This window comes from Pseudophryne corroboree, chromosome 3, assembly GCF_028390025.1.
Source record: "Pseudophryne corroboree isolate aPseCor3 chromosome 3, aPseCor3.hap2, whole genome shotgun sequence".
In the NCBI taxonomy this organism is placed as follows: Eukaryota; Metazoa; Chordata; class Amphibia; order Anura; family Myobatrachidae; genus Pseudophryne; species Pseudophryne corroboree.
The window spans coordinates 115563652-115574938 of NC_086446.1; the positions used below are offsets into that span (position 1 = coordinate 115563652).

The 11287-nt window shown below is 41.2% G+C and overlaps 35 non-coding genes and 15 pseudogenes across 35 annotated transcripts in view; all 50 read right to left on the bottom strand.

Moving 5' to 3' along the window:
• Positions 1-100: 100 nt before the first annotated feature.
• Positions 101-219, bottom strand: LOC135061059 (5S ribosomal RNA). Its single transcript, XR_010247451.1, has one exon. It is a non-coding gene; the product is annotated as a 5S ribosomal RNA (ribosomal RNA).
• Positions 220-327: 108 nt separating this feature from the next.
• On the bottom strand, positions 328-446 carry LOC134895674 (5S ribosomal RNA). The gene has a single exon (XR_010171933.1). It is a non-coding gene; the product is annotated as a 5S ribosomal RNA (ribosomal RNA).
• Positions 447-553: 107 nt separating this feature from the next.
• On the bottom strand, positions 554-672 carry LOC134884721 (5S ribosomal RNA). Its single transcript, XR_010168858.1, has one exon. It is a non-coding gene; the product is annotated as a 5S ribosomal RNA (ribosomal RNA).
• Positions 673-779: 107 nt separating this feature from the next.
• LOC135069517 (5S ribosomal RNA) lies at positions 780-898 on the bottom strand. Its single transcript, XR_010255697.1, has one exon. It is a non-coding gene; the product is annotated as a 5S ribosomal RNA (ribosomal RNA).
• A 107-nt stretch (positions 899-1005) lies between these two features.
• Positions 1006-1124, bottom strand: LOC134884701 (5S ribosomal RNA). The gene has a single exon (XR_010168838.1). It is a non-coding gene; the product is annotated as a 5S ribosomal RNA (ribosomal RNA).
• A 107-nt stretch (positions 1125-1231) lies between these two features.
• Positions 1232-1350, bottom strand: LOC135068258 (5S ribosomal RNA). Its single transcript, XR_010254462.1, has one exon. It is a non-coding gene; the product is annotated as a 5S ribosomal RNA (ribosomal RNA).
• A 107-nt stretch (positions 1351-1457) lies between these two features.
• Positions 1458-1576, bottom strand: LOC135063504 (5S ribosomal RNA). Its single transcript, XR_010249832.1, has one exon. It is a non-coding gene; the product is annotated as a 5S ribosomal RNA (ribosomal RNA).
• Positions 1577-1683: 107 nt separating this feature from the next.
• On the bottom strand, positions 1684-1802 carry LOC135059947 (5S ribosomal RNA). The gene has a single exon (XR_010246342.1). It is a non-coding gene; the product is annotated as a 5S ribosomal RNA (ribosomal RNA).
• A 107-nt stretch (positions 1803-1909) lies between these two features.
• On the bottom strand, positions 1910-2028 carry LOC134887513 (5S ribosomal RNA; annotated as a pseudogene).
• A 107-nt stretch (positions 2029-2135) lies between these two features.
• On the bottom strand, positions 2136-2254 carry LOC135063586 (5S ribosomal RNA). Its single transcript, XR_010249913.1, has one exon. It is a non-coding gene; the product is annotated as a 5S ribosomal RNA (ribosomal RNA).
• Positions 2255-2361: 107 nt separating this feature from the next.
• Positions 2362-2480, bottom strand: LOC135063342 (5S ribosomal RNA). Its single transcript, XR_010249676.1, has one exon. It is a non-coding gene; the product is annotated as a 5S ribosomal RNA (ribosomal RNA).
• A 107-nt stretch (positions 2481-2587) lies between these two features.
• LOC135069798 (5S ribosomal RNA) lies at positions 2588-2706 on the bottom strand. Its single transcript, XR_010255980.1, has one exon. It is a non-coding gene; the product is annotated as a 5S ribosomal RNA (ribosomal RNA).
• A 107-nt stretch (positions 2707-2813) lies between these two features.
• On the bottom strand, positions 2814-2931 carry LOC135070889 (5S ribosomal RNA). The gene has a single exon (XR_010257039.1). It is a non-coding gene; the product is annotated as a 5S ribosomal RNA (ribosomal RNA).
• Positions 2932-3038: 107 nt separating this feature from the next.
• Positions 3039-3157, bottom strand: LOC135064167 (5S ribosomal RNA). The gene has a single exon (XR_010250479.1). It is a non-coding gene; the product is annotated as a 5S ribosomal RNA (ribosomal RNA).
• A 107-nt stretch (positions 3158-3264) lies between these two features.
• Positions 3265-3383, bottom strand: LOC134889091 (5S ribosomal RNA; annotated as a pseudogene).
• Positions 3384-3490: 107 nt separating this feature from the next.
• Positions 3491-3609, bottom strand: LOC134889522 (5S ribosomal RNA; annotated as a pseudogene).
• A 107-nt stretch (positions 3610-3716) lies between these two features.
• Positions 3717-3835, bottom strand: LOC135069609 (5S ribosomal RNA). The gene has a single exon (XR_010255787.1). It is a non-coding gene; the product is annotated as a 5S ribosomal RNA (ribosomal RNA).
• A 107-nt stretch (positions 3836-3942) lies between these two features.
• Positions 3943-4061, bottom strand: LOC134902101 (5S ribosomal RNA). Its single transcript, XR_010175576.1, has one exon. It is a non-coding gene; the product is annotated as a 5S ribosomal RNA (ribosomal RNA).
• Positions 4062-4168: 107 nt separating this feature from the next.
• LOC134888156 (5S ribosomal RNA) lies at positions 4169-4287 on the bottom strand (annotated as a pseudogene).
• Positions 4288-4394: 107 nt separating this feature from the next.
• Positions 4395-4513, bottom strand: LOC134887069 (5S ribosomal RNA; annotated as a pseudogene).
• Positions 4514-4620: 107 nt separating this feature from the next.
• Positions 4621-4739, bottom strand: LOC134891792 (5S ribosomal RNA; annotated as a pseudogene).
• Positions 4740-4846: 107 nt separating this feature from the next.
• LOC135066529 (5S ribosomal RNA) lies at positions 4847-4965 on the bottom strand. Its single transcript, XR_010252776.1, has one exon. It is a non-coding gene; the product is annotated as a 5S ribosomal RNA (ribosomal RNA).
• A 107-nt stretch (positions 4966-5072) lies between these two features.
• On the bottom strand, positions 5073-5191 carry LOC135067764 (5S ribosomal RNA). The gene has a single exon (XR_010253974.1). It is a non-coding gene; the product is annotated as a 5S ribosomal RNA (ribosomal RNA).
• Positions 5192-5298: 107 nt separating this feature from the next.
• On the bottom strand, positions 5299-5417 carry LOC134885899 (5S ribosomal RNA). The gene has a single exon (XR_010170002.1). It is a non-coding gene; the product is annotated as a 5S ribosomal RNA (ribosomal RNA).
• Positions 5418-5524: 107 nt separating this feature from the next.
• LOC135059949 (5S ribosomal RNA) lies at positions 5525-5643 on the bottom strand. The gene has a single exon (XR_010246344.1). It is a non-coding gene; the product is annotated as a 5S ribosomal RNA (ribosomal RNA).
• A 107-nt stretch (positions 5644-5750) lies between these two features.
• On the bottom strand, positions 5751-5869 carry LOC134887048 (5S ribosomal RNA; annotated as a pseudogene).
• A 107-nt stretch (positions 5870-5976) lies between these two features.
• Positions 5977-6095, bottom strand: LOC135063587 (5S ribosomal RNA). Its single transcript, XR_010249914.1, has one exon. It is a non-coding gene; the product is annotated as a 5S ribosomal RNA (ribosomal RNA).
• Positions 6096-6202: 107 nt separating this feature from the next.
• Positions 6203-6321, bottom strand: LOC135063343 (5S ribosomal RNA). The gene has a single exon (XR_010249677.1). It is a non-coding gene; the product is annotated as a 5S ribosomal RNA (ribosomal RNA).
• Positions 6322-6428: 107 nt separating this feature from the next.
• On the bottom strand, positions 6429-6547 carry LOC135069799 (5S ribosomal RNA). Its single transcript, XR_010255981.1, has one exon. It is a non-coding gene; the product is annotated as a 5S ribosomal RNA (ribosomal RNA).
• Positions 6548-6654: 107 nt separating this feature from the next.
• On the bottom strand, positions 6655-6772 carry LOC135070890 (5S ribosomal RNA). Its single transcript, XR_010257040.1, has one exon. It is a non-coding gene; the product is annotated as a 5S ribosomal RNA (ribosomal RNA).
• A 107-nt stretch (positions 6773-6879) lies between these two features.
• On the bottom strand, positions 6880-6998 carry LOC135064168 (5S ribosomal RNA). The gene has a single exon (XR_010250480.1). It is a non-coding gene; the product is annotated as a 5S ribosomal RNA (ribosomal RNA).
• Positions 6999-7105: 107 nt separating this feature from the next.
• LOC134889092 (5S ribosomal RNA) lies at positions 7106-7224 on the bottom strand (annotated as a pseudogene).
• A 107-nt stretch (positions 7225-7331) lies between these two features.
• On the bottom strand, positions 7332-7450 carry LOC134889523 (5S ribosomal RNA; annotated as a pseudogene).
• Positions 7451-7557: 107 nt separating this feature from the next.
• LOC135069611 (5S ribosomal RNA) lies at positions 7558-7676 on the bottom strand. Its single transcript, XR_010255789.1, has one exon. It is a non-coding gene; the product is annotated as a 5S ribosomal RNA (ribosomal RNA).
• A 107-nt stretch (positions 7677-7783) lies between these two features.
• On the bottom strand, positions 7784-7902 carry LOC134902102 (5S ribosomal RNA). The gene has a single exon (XR_010175577.1). It is a non-coding gene; the product is annotated as a 5S ribosomal RNA (ribosomal RNA).
• Positions 7903-8009: 107 nt separating this feature from the next.
• LOC134888157 (5S ribosomal RNA) lies at positions 8010-8128 on the bottom strand (annotated as a pseudogene).
• Positions 8129-8235: 107 nt separating this feature from the next.
• On the bottom strand, positions 8236-8354 carry LOC134887070 (5S ribosomal RNA; annotated as a pseudogene).
• Positions 8355-8461: 107 nt separating this feature from the next.
• LOC134891793 (5S ribosomal RNA) lies at positions 8462-8580 on the bottom strand (annotated as a pseudogene).
• Positions 8581-8687: 107 nt separating this feature from the next.
• LOC135066530 (5S ribosomal RNA) lies at positions 8688-8806 on the bottom strand. The gene has a single exon (XR_010252777.1). It is a non-coding gene; the product is annotated as a 5S ribosomal RNA (ribosomal RNA).
• Positions 8807-8913: 107 nt separating this feature from the next.
• On the bottom strand, positions 8914-9032 carry LOC135067765 (5S ribosomal RNA). Its single transcript, XR_010253975.1, has one exon. It is a non-coding gene; the product is annotated as a 5S ribosomal RNA (ribosomal RNA).
• A 107-nt stretch (positions 9033-9139) lies between these two features.
• On the bottom strand, positions 9140-9258 carry LOC134885900 (5S ribosomal RNA). Its single transcript, XR_010170003.1, has one exon. It is a non-coding gene; the product is annotated as a 5S ribosomal RNA (ribosomal RNA).
• A 107-nt stretch (positions 9259-9365) lies between these two features.
• Positions 9366-9484, bottom strand: LOC135059950 (5S ribosomal RNA). Its single transcript, XR_010246345.1, has one exon. It is a non-coding gene; the product is annotated as a 5S ribosomal RNA (ribosomal RNA).
• Positions 9485-9591: 107 nt separating this feature from the next.
• On the bottom strand, positions 9592-9710 carry LOC134887049 (5S ribosomal RNA; annotated as a pseudogene).
• Positions 9711-9817: 107 nt separating this feature from the next.
• On the bottom strand, positions 9818-9935 carry LOC135063157 (5S ribosomal RNA). The gene has a single exon (XR_010249494.1). It is a non-coding gene; the product is annotated as a 5S ribosomal RNA (ribosomal RNA).
• Positions 9936-10042: 107 nt separating this feature from the next.
• On the bottom strand, positions 10043-10161 carry LOC134885869 (5S ribosomal RNA). Its single transcript, XR_010169973.1, has one exon. It is a non-coding gene; the product is annotated as a 5S ribosomal RNA (ribosomal RNA).
• Positions 10162-10268: 107 nt separating this feature from the next.
• Positions 10269-10387, bottom strand: LOC134889093 (5S ribosomal RNA; annotated as a pseudogene).
• Positions 10388-10494: 107 nt separating this feature from the next.
• On the bottom strand, positions 10495-10613 carry LOC134889525 (5S ribosomal RNA; annotated as a pseudogene).
• Positions 10614-10720: 107 nt separating this feature from the next.
• Positions 10721-10839, bottom strand: LOC134885548 (5S ribosomal RNA). Its single transcript, XR_010169661.1, has one exon. It is a non-coding gene; the product is annotated as a 5S ribosomal RNA (ribosomal RNA).
• Positions 10840-10946: 107 nt separating this feature from the next.
• Positions 10947-11065, bottom strand: LOC135069377 (5S ribosomal RNA). The gene has a single exon (XR_010255560.1). It is a non-coding gene; the product is annotated as a 5S ribosomal RNA (ribosomal RNA).
• A 107-nt stretch (positions 11066-11172) lies between these two features.
• Positions 11173-11287, bottom strand: part of LOC134885204 (5S ribosomal RNA) — a 119-nt gene continuing 4 nt past the window's right edge. Inside the window, exon 1 of the ribosomal RNA XR_010169325.1 lies at positions 11173-11287. This exon is cut by the window's right edge and continues 4 nt beyond it. This is a non-coding gene — a ribosomal RNA (5S ribosomal RNA).

Consider the following 11287-nt stretch of genomic DNA (forward strand, 5'->3'; position numbering starts at 1 on the left):
GTGGTTTCTGTTAGAACTTTTCTACTTCTAACTACTGGTTCATAAATAAATACGTTTGAAAATGGAATGCATCAACAGAACGGTGTTGGCAGTATAAAAATATCTACAGCACCTTGTATTCCCAGGTGGTCTCCCATCCAAGTACTAACCAGGCCCAACACTGCTTAGCTTCCAAGACCAGATGAGATTGGGCGTATCCAGTGTGGTGTGGCTGTAGATGAGCTTTGTGGTTTCTGTTAGAACTTTTCTACTTCTAACTACTGGTTCATAAATGAATACGTTTTAAAATGGAATGCATCAAAAGAAAGGTGTTGGTAGTATAAAAATTATCTACAGCACCTTGTATTCCCAGGTGGTCTCCCATCCAAGTACTAACCAGGCCCAACACTGCTTAGCTTCCAAGATCAGATGAGATTGGGCGTATCCAGTGTGGTGTGGCTGTAGATGAGCTTTATAGTTTCTGTTAGAACTTTTCTACTTCTAACTACTGGTTCATAAATGAATACGTTTGAAAATGGAATGCATCAACAGAACGGTGTTGGCAGTATAAAAATATCTACAGCACCTTGTATTCCCAGGTGGTCTCCCATCCAAGTACTAACCAGGCCCAACACTGCTTAGCTTCCAAGATCAGATGAGATTGGGCATATCCAGTGTGGTGTGGCTGTATAAGAGCTTTATAGTTTCGGTTAGTACTTTTCTACTTCTAACTACTGGTTCATAAATGAATACGTTTGAAAATGGAATGCATCAACAGAACGGTGTTGGCAGTATAAAAATATCTACAGCACCTTGTATTCCCAGGTGGTCTCCCATCCAAATACTAACCAGGCCCAACACTGCTTAGCTTCCAAGATCAGATGAGATTGGGCGTATCCAGTGTGGTGTGGCTGTATATGAGCTTTGTGGTTTCTGTTAGAACTTTTCTACTTCTAACTACTGGTTCATAAATGAATACGTTTGAAAATGGAATGCATCAACAGAACGGTGTTGGCAGTATAAAAATATCTACAGCACCTTGTATTCCCAGGTGGTCTCCCATCCAAGTACTAACCAGGCCCAACACTGCTTAGCTTCCAAGATCAGATGAGATTGGGCATATCCAGTGTGGTGTGGCTGTATAAGAGCTTTATAGTTTCGGTTAGTACTTTTCTACTTCTAACTACTGGTTCATAAATGAATACGTTTGAAAATGGAATGCATCAACAGAACGGTGTTGGCAGTATAAAAATATCTACAGCACTTTGTATTCCCAGGTGGTCTCCCATCCAAATACTAACCAGGCCCAACACTGCTTAGCTTCCAAGATCAGATGAGATTGGGTGTATCCAGTGTGGTGTGGCTGTAGATGGGCTTTGTGGTTTCTGTTAGAACTTTTCTACTTCTAACTACTGGTTCATAAATGAATACGTTTGAAAATGGAATGCATCAACAGAACGGTGTTGGCAGCATAAAAATATCTACAGCACCTTGTATTTCCAGGTGGTCTCCCATCCAAGTACTAACCAGGCCCAACACTGCTTAGCTTCCAAGATCAGATGAGATTGGGCGTATCCAGTGTGGTGTGGCTGTAGATGAGCTTTGTGGTTTCTGTTAGAACTTTTCTACTTCTAACTACTGGTTCATAAATGAATACGTTTGAAAATGGAATGCATCAACAGAACGGTGTTGGCAGTATAAAAATATCTACAGCACCTTGTATTCCCAGGTGGTCTCCCATCCAAGTACTAACCAGGCCCAACACTGCTTAGCTTCCAAGATCAGATGAGATTGGGCGTATCCAGTGTGGTGTTGCTGTAGATGAACTTGCTGGTTTCTGTTAGAACTTTTCTACTTCTAACTACTGGTTCATAAATGAATAGGTTTTAAAATGGAACGCATCAACAGAACGGTGTTGGCAGTATAAAATTATCTACAGCACCTTGTATTCCCAGGTGGTCTCCCATCCAAGTACTAACCAGGCCCAACACTGCTTAGCTTCCAGGATCAGATGAGATTGGGCATATCCAGTGTGGTGTGGCTGTAGAAGAGCTTTATGGTTTCTGTTAGTACTTTTCTACTTCTAACTACTGGTTCATAAATGAATACGTTTGAAAATGGAATGCATCAACAGAACGGTGTTGGTAGTATAAAAATATCTACAGCACCTTGTATTCCCAGGTGGTCTCCCATCCAAGTACAAACCAGGCCCAACACTGTTTAGCTTCCAAGATCAGATGAGATTGGGCGTATCCAGTGTGGTGTGGCTGTAGATGAGCTTTATGGTTTCTGTTAGAACATTTCTACTTCTAACTACTGGTTCATAAATGAATACGTTTGAAAATGGAATGCATCAACAGAACAGTGTTGGTAGTATAAAAATATCTACAGCACCTTGTATTCCCAGGTGGTTTCCCATCCAAGTACTAACCAGGCCCAACACTGCTTAGCTTCCAAGAACAGATGAGATTGGGTGTATCCAGTGTGGTGTGGCTGTAGATGAGCTTTGTGGTTTCTGTTAGAACTGTTCTACTTCTAACTACTGGTTCATAAATGAATACGTTTGAAAATGGAATGCATCAACAGAACGGTGTTGGCAGTATAAAAATATCTTCAGCACCTTGTATTCCCAGGTGGTCTCCCATCCAAGTACTAACCAGGCCCAACACTGCTTAGCTTCCAAGATCAGATGAGATTGGGCGTATCCAGTGTGGTGTTGCTGTAGATGAACTTGCTGGTTTCTGTTAGAACTTTTCTACTTCTAACTACTGGTTCATAAATGAATAAGTTTTAAAATAGAATGCATCAACAGAACGGTGTTGGCAGTATAAAATAATCTACAGCACCTTGTATTCCCAGGTGGTCTCCCATCCAAGTACTAACCAGGCCAACACTGCTTAGTTTCCAAGATCAGATGAGATTGGGCGTATCCAGTGTGGTGTGGCTGTAGATGAGCTTTGTGGTTTCTGTTAGAACTTTTCTACTTCTAACTACTGGTTCATAAATGAATATGTTTGAAAATGGAATGCATCAACAGAACGGTGTTGGCAGTATAAAAATATCTACAGCACCTTGTATTCCCAGGTGGTCTCCCATCCAAGTAGTAACCAGGCCCAACACTGCTTAGCTTCCAAGATCAGATGAGATTGGGCGTATCCAGTGTGGTGTGGCTGTAGATGAGTTTTGTGGTTTCTGTTAGAACTTTTCTACTTCTAACTACTGGTTCATAAATGAATACGTTTGAAAATGGAATGCATTAACAGAACGGTGTTGGCAGTATACAAATATCTACAGCACTTTGAATTCCCAGGTGGTCTCCCATTCAAGTACTAACCAGGCCCAACACTGCTTAGCTTCCAAGATCAGATGAGATTGGGCTTATCCAGTGTGGTGTGGCTGTAGATGAGCTTCGTGGTTTCTGTTAGAACTTTTCTACTTCTAACTACTGGTTCATAAATGAATACGTTTGAAAATGGAATGCATCAACAGAACGGTGTTGGCAGTATAAAAATATCTACAGCACCTTGTATTACCGGGTGGTCTCCCATCCAAGTACTAACCAGGCCCAACACTGCTTAGCTTCCAAGATCAGATGAGATTGGGCGTATCCAGTGTGGTGTTGCTGTAAATGAACTTTCTGGTTTCTGTTAGAACTTTTCTACTTCTAACTACTGGTTCATAAATGAATACGTTTTAAAATGGAATGCATCAACAGAACGGTGTTGGCAGTATAAAAATATCTACAGCACCTTGTATTCCCAGGTGGTCTCCCATCCAAGTACTAACCAGGCCCAACACTGCTTAGCTTTCAAGCTCAGATGAGATTGGGCGAATCCAGTGTGGTGTGGCTGTAGATGAGCTTTGTGGTTTCTGTTAGAACTTTTCTACTTCTAACTACTGGTTCATAAATGAATACGTTTGAAAATGGAATGCATCAACAGAACGGTGTTGGCAGTATAAAAATATCTACAGCACCTTGTATTCCCAGGTGGTCTCCCATCCAAGTACTAACCAGGCCCAACACTGCTTAGCTTCCAAGATCAGATGAGATTGGGCGTATTCAGTGTGGTGTGGCTGTAAATGAAATTTGTGGTTTCTGTTTGAACTTTTCTACTTCTAACTACTGGTTCATAAATGAATACATTTGAAAATGGAATGCATCAACAGAACGGTGTTGGCAGTATAAAAATATCTACAGCACCTTGTATTCCCAGGTGGTCTCCCATTCAAGTACTAACCAGGCCCAACACGGCTTAGCTTCCAAGATCAGATGAGATTGGGCATATCCAGTGTGGTGTTGCTGTAGATGAACTTTCTGGTTTCTGTTAGAACTTTTCTACTTCTAACTACTGGTTCATAAATGAATACGTTTTAAAATGGAATGCATGAACAGAATGGTGTTGGCAGTATAAAAATATCTACAGCACCTTGTATTCCCAGGTGGTCTCCCATCCAAGTACTAACCAGGCCCAACACTGCTTAGCTTACAAGATCAGATGAGATTGGGCATATCCAGTGTGGTGTGGCTGTAGAAGAGCTTTATGGTTTCTGTTAGTACTTTTCTACTTCTAACTACTGGTTCATAAATGAATACGTTTGAAAATGGAATGCATCAACAGAACGGTGTTGGTAGTATAAAAATATCTACAGCACCTTGTATTCCCAGGTGGTCTCCCATCCAAGTACTAACCAGGCCCAACACTGCTTAGCTTCCAAAATCAGATCAGATTGGGAATATCCAGTGTGGTGTGGCTGTAGTTGAGCTTTATGGTTTCTGTTAGAACTTTTCTACTTCCAACTACTGTTTCATAAATGAATACGTTTGAAAATGGAATGCATCAACAGAACGGTGTTGGTAGTATAAAAATATTTACAGCACCTTGTATTCCCAGGTGGTCTCCCATCCAAGTACTAACCAAGCCCAACACTGCTTAGCTTCCAAGATCAGATGAGATTGGGCGTATTCAGTGTGGTGTGGCTGTAGATGAGCTTTGTGGTTTCTGTTAGAACTTTTCTACTTCTAACTACTGGTTCATAAATGAATACGTTTGAAAATGGAATGCATCAACAGAACGGTGTTGGCAGTATAAAAATATCTACAGCACCTTGTATTCCCAGGTGGTCTCCCATCCAAGTACTAACCAGACCCAACACTGCTTTGCTTCCAAGATCAGATGAGATTGGGCGTATCCAGTGTGGTGTGGCTGTAGATGAGCTTTGTGGTTTCTGTTAGAACTTTTCTACTTCTAACTACTGGTTCATAAATGAATACGTTTGAAAATGGAATGCATCAACAGAACGGTGTTGGCAGTATAAAAATATCTACAGCACCTTGTATTCCCAGGTGGTCTCCCATCCAAGTACTAAACAGGCCCAACACTGCTTAGCTTCCAAGATCAGATGAGATTGGGCATATCCAGTGTGGTGTGGCTGTATAAGAGCTTTATAGTTTCGGTTAGTACTTTTCTACTTCTAACTACTGGTTCATAAATGAATACGTTTGAAAATGGAATGCATCAACAGAACGGTGTTGGCAGTATAAAAATATCTACAGCACCTTGTATTCCCAGGTGGTCTCCCATCCAAGTACTAACCAGGCCCAACACTGCTTAGCTTCCAAGATCAGATGAGATTGGGCGTATCCAGTGTGGTGTTGCTGTAGATGAACTTGCTGGTTTCTGTTAGAACTTTTCTACTTCTAACTACTGGTTCATAAATGAATAGGTTTTAAAATGGAACGCATCAACAGAACGGTGTTGGCAGTATAAAATTATCTACAGCACCTTGTATTCCCAGGTGGTCTCCCATCCAAGTACTAACCAGGCCCAACACTGCTTAGTTTCCAGGATCAGATGAGATTGGGCATATCCAGTGTGGTGTGGCTGTAGAAGAGCTTTATGGTTTCTGTTAGTACTTTTCTACTTCTAACTACTGGTTCATAAATGAATACGTTTGAAAATGGAATGCATCAACAGAACGGTGTTGGTAGTATAAAAATATCTACAGCACCTTGTATTCCCAGGTGGTCTCCCATCCAAGTACAAACCAGGCCCAACACTGTTTAGCTTCCAAGATCAGATGAGATTGGGCGTATCCAGTGTGGTGTGGCTGTAGATGAGCTTTATGGTTTCTGTTAGAACATTTCTACTTCTAACTACTGGTTCATAAATGAATACGTTTGAAAATGGAATGCATCAACAGAACAGTGTTGGTAGTATAAAAATATCTACAGCACCTTGTATTCCCAGGTGGTTTCCCATCCAAGTACTAACCAGGCCCAACACTGCTTAGCTTCCAAGAACAGATGAGATTGGGTGTATCCAGTGTGGTGTGGCTGTAGATGAGCTTTGTGGTTTCTGTTAGAACTGTTCTACTTCTAACTACTGGTTCATAAATGAATACGTTTGAAAATGGAATGCATCAACAGAACGGTGTTGGCAGTATAAAAATATCTTCAGCACCTTGTATTCCCAGGTGGTCTCCCATCCAAGTACTAACCAGGCCCAACACTGCTTAGCTTCCAAGATCAGATGAGATTGGGCGTATCCAGTGTGGTGTTGCTGTAGATGAACTTGCTGGTTTCTGTTAGAACTTTTCTACTTCTAACTACTGGTTCATAAATGAATAAGTTTTAAAATAGAATGCATCAACAGAACGGTGTTGGCAGTATAAAATAATCTACAGCACCTTGTATTCCCAGGTGGTCTCCCATCCAAGTACTAACCAGGCCAACACTGCTTAGTTTCCAAGATCAGATGAGATTGGGCGTATCCAGTGTGGTGTGGCTGTAGATGAGCTTTGTGGTTTCTGTTAGAACTTTTCTACTTCTAACTACTGGTTCATAAATGAATATGTTTGAAAATGGAATGCATCAACAGAACGGTGTTGGCAGTATAAAAATATCTACAGCACCTTGTATTCCCAGGTGGTCTCCCATCCAAGTAGTAACCAGGCCCAACACTGCTTAGCTTCCAAGATCAGATGAGATTGGGCGTATCCAGTGTGGTGTGGCTGTAGATGAGTTTTGTGGTTTCTGTTAGAACTTTTCTACTTCTAACTACTGGTTCATAAATGAATACGTTTGAAAATGGAATGCATTAACAGAACGGTGTTGGCAGTATACAAATATCTACAGCACTTTGAATTCCCAGGTGGTCTCCCATTCAAGTACTAACCAGGCCCAACACTGCTTAGCTTCCAAGATCAGATGAGATTGGGCTTATCCAGTGTGGTGTGGCTGTAGATGAGCTTCGTGGTTTCTGTTAGAACTTTTCTACTTCTAACTACTGGTTCATAAATGAATACGTTTGAAAATGGAATGCATCAACAGAACGGTGTTGGCAGTATAAAAATATCTACAGCACCTTGTATTACCGGGTGGTCTCCCATCCAAGTACTAACCAGGCCCAACACTGCTTAGCTTCCAAGATCAGATGAGATTGGGCGTATCCAGTGTGGTGTTGCTGTAAATGAACTTTCTGGTTTCTGTTAGAACTTTTCTACTTCTAACTACTGGTTCATAAATGAATACGTTTTAAAATGGAATGCATCAACAGAACGGTGTTGGCAGTATAAAAATATCTACAGCACCTTGTATTCCCAGGTGGTCTCCCATCCAAGTACTAACCAGGCCCAACACTGCTTAGCTTTCAAGCTCAGATGAGATTGGGCGAATCCAGTGTGGTGTGGCTGTAGATGAGCTTTGTGGTTTCTGTTAGAACTTTTCTACTTCTAACTACTGGTTCATAAATGAATACGTTTGAAAATGGAATGCATCAACAGAACGGTGTTGGCAGTATAAAAATATCTACAGCACCTTGTATTCCCAGGTGGTCTCCCATCCAAGTACTAACCAGGCCCAACACTGCTTAGCTTCCAAGATCAGATGAGATTGGGCGTATTCAGTGTGGTGTGGCTGTAAATGAAATTTGTGGTTTCTGTTTGAACTTTTCTACTTCTAACTACTGGTTCATAAATGAATACATTTGAAAATGGAATGCATCAACAGAACGGTGTTGGCAGTATAAAAATATCTACAGCACCTTGTATTCCCAGGTGGTCTCCCATTCAAGTACTAACCAGGCCCAACACGGCTTAGCTTCCAAGATCAGATGAGATTGGGCATATCCAGTGTGGTGTTGCTGTAGATGAACTTTCTGGTTTCTGTTAGAACTTTTCTACTTCTAACTACTGGTTCATAAATGAATACGTTTTAAAATGGAATGCATGAACAGAATGGTGTTGGCAGTATAAAAATATCTACAGCACCTTGTATTCCCAGGTGGTCTCCCATCCAAGTACTAACCAGGCCCAACACTGCTTAGCTTACAAGATCAGATGAGATTGGGCATATCCAGTGTGGTGTGGCTGTAGAAGAGCTTTATGGTTTCTGTTAGTACTTTTCTACTTCTAACTACTGGTTCATAAATGAATACGTTTGAAAATGGAATGCATCAACAGAACGGTGTTGGTAGTATAAAAATATCTACAGCACCTTGTATTCCCAGGTGGTCTCCCATCCAAGTACTAACCAGGCCCAACACTGCTTAGCTTCCAAAATCAGATCAGATTGGGAATATCCAGTGTGGTGTGGCTGTAGTTGAGCTTTATGGTTTCTGTTAGAACTTTTCTACTTCCAACTACTGTTTCATAAATGAATACGTTTGAAAATGGAATGCATCAACAGAACGGTGTTGGTAGTATAAAAATATTTACAGCACCTTGTATTCCCAGGTGGTCTCCCATCCAAGTACTAACCAAGCCCAACACTGCTTAGCTTCCAAGATCAGATGAGATTGGGCGTATTCAGTGTGGTGTGGCTGTAGATGAGCTTTGTGGTTTCTGTTAGAACTTTTCTACTTCTAACTACTGGTTCATAAATGAATACGTTTGAAAATGGAATGCATCAACAGAACGGTGTTGGCAGTATAAAAATATCTACAGCACCTTGTATTCCCAGGTGGTCTCCCATCCAAGTACTAACCAGACCCAACACTGCTTTGCTTCCAAGATCAGATGAGATTGGGCGTATCCAGTGTGGTGTGGCTGTAGATGAGCTTTGTGGTTTCTGTTAGAACTTTTCTACTTCTAACTACTGGTTCATAAATGAATACGTTTGAAAATGGAATGCATCAACAGAACGGTGTTGGCAGTATAAAAATATCTACAGCACCTTGTATTCCCAGGTGGTCTCCCATCCAAGTACTAAACAGGCCCAACACTGCTTAGCTTCCAAGATCAGATGAGATTGGGCATATCCAGTGTGGTGTGGCTGTATAAGAGCTTTATAGTTTCGGTTAGTACTTTTCTACTTCTAACTACTGGTTCATAAATGAATACGTTTGAAAATGGAATGCATCAACAGAACGGTGTTGGCAGTATAAAAATATCTACAGCACCTTGTATTCCCAGGTGGTCTCCCATCCAAGTACTAACCAGGCCCAACACTGCTTAGCTTCCAAGATCAGATGAGATTGGGCGTATCCAGTGTGGTGTTGCTGTAGATGAACTTGCTGGTTTCTGTTAGAACTTTTCTACTTCTAACTACTGGTTCATAAATGAATAGGTTTTAAAATGGAACGCATCAACAGAACGGTGTTGGCAGTATAAAATTATCTACAGCACCTTGTATTCCCAGGTGGTCTCCCATCCAAGTACTAACCAGGCCCAACACTGCTTAGTTTCCAGGATCAGATGAGATTGGGCATATCCAGTGTGGTGTGGCTGTAGAAGAGCTTTATGGTTTCTGTTAGTACTTTTCTACTTCTAACTACTGGTTCATAAATGAATACGTTTGAAAATGGAATGCATCAACAGAACGGTGTTGGTAGTATAAAAATATCTACAGCACCTTGTATTCCCAGGTGGTCTCCCATCCAAGTACTAACCAGGCCAACACTGCTTAGCTTCCAAGATCAGATGAGATTGGGCGTATCCAGTGTGGTGTGGCTGTAGATGAGCTTTGTGGTTTCTGTTAGAACTTTTCTACTTCTAACTACTGGTTCATAAATGAATATGTTTGAAAATGGAATGCATCAACAGAACGGTGTTGGCAGTATAAAAATATCTACAGCACCTTGTATACCCAGGTGGTCTCCCATCCAAGTAGTAACCAGGCCCAACACTGCTTAGCTTCCAAGATCAGATGAGATTGGGCGTATCCAGTGTGGTGTGGCTGTAGATGAGTTTTGTGGTTTCTGTTAGAACTTTTCTACTTCTAACTACTGGTTCATAAATGAATACGTTTGAAAATGGAATGCATTAACAGAACGGTGTTGGCAGTATACAAATATCTACAGCACTTTGAATTCCCAGGTGGTCTCCCATTCAAGTACTAACCAGGCCCAACACTGCTTAGCTTCCAAGATCAGATGAGATTGGGCTTATCCAGTGTGGTGTGGCTGTAGATGAGCTTCGTGGTTTCTGTTAGAACTTTTCTACTTCTAACTACTGGTTCATAAATGAATACGTTTGAAAATGGAATGCATCAACAGAACGGTGTTGGCAGTATAAAAATATCTACAGCACCTTGTATTACCGGGTGGTCTCCCATCCAAGTACTAACCAGGCCCAACACTGCTTAGCTTCCAAGATCAGATGAGATTGGGCGTATCCAGTGTGGTGTTGCTGTAAATGAACTTTCTGGTTTCTGTTAGAACTTTTCTACTTCTAACTACTGGTTCATAAATGAATACGTTTTAAAATGGAATGCATCAACAGAACGGTGTTGGCAGTATAAAAATATCTACAGCACCTTGTATTCCCAGGTGGTCTCCCATCCAAGTACTAACCAGGCCCAACACGGCTTAGCTTCCAAGATCAGATGAGATTGGGCATATCCAGTGTGGTGTTGCTGTAGATGAACTTTCTGGTTTCTGTTAGAACTTTTCTACTTCTAACTACTGGTTCATAAATGAATACGTTTTAAAATGGAATGCATGAACAGAATGGTGTTGGCAGTATAAAAATATCTACAGCACCTTGTATTCCCAGGTGGTCTCCCATCCAAGTACTAACCAGGCCCAACACTGCTTAGCTTACAAGATCAGATGAGATTGGGCATATCCAGTGTGGTATGGCTGTAGAAGAGCTTTATGGTTTCTGTTAGTACTTTTCTACTTCTAACTACTGGTTCATAAATGAATACGTTTGAAAATGGAATGCATCAACAGAACGGTGTTGGTAGTATAAAAATATCTACAGCACCTTGTATTCCCAGGTGGTCTCCCATCCAAGTACTAACCAGGCCCAACACTGCTTAGCTTCCAAAATCAGATGAGATTGGGAATATCCAGTGTGGTGTTGCTGT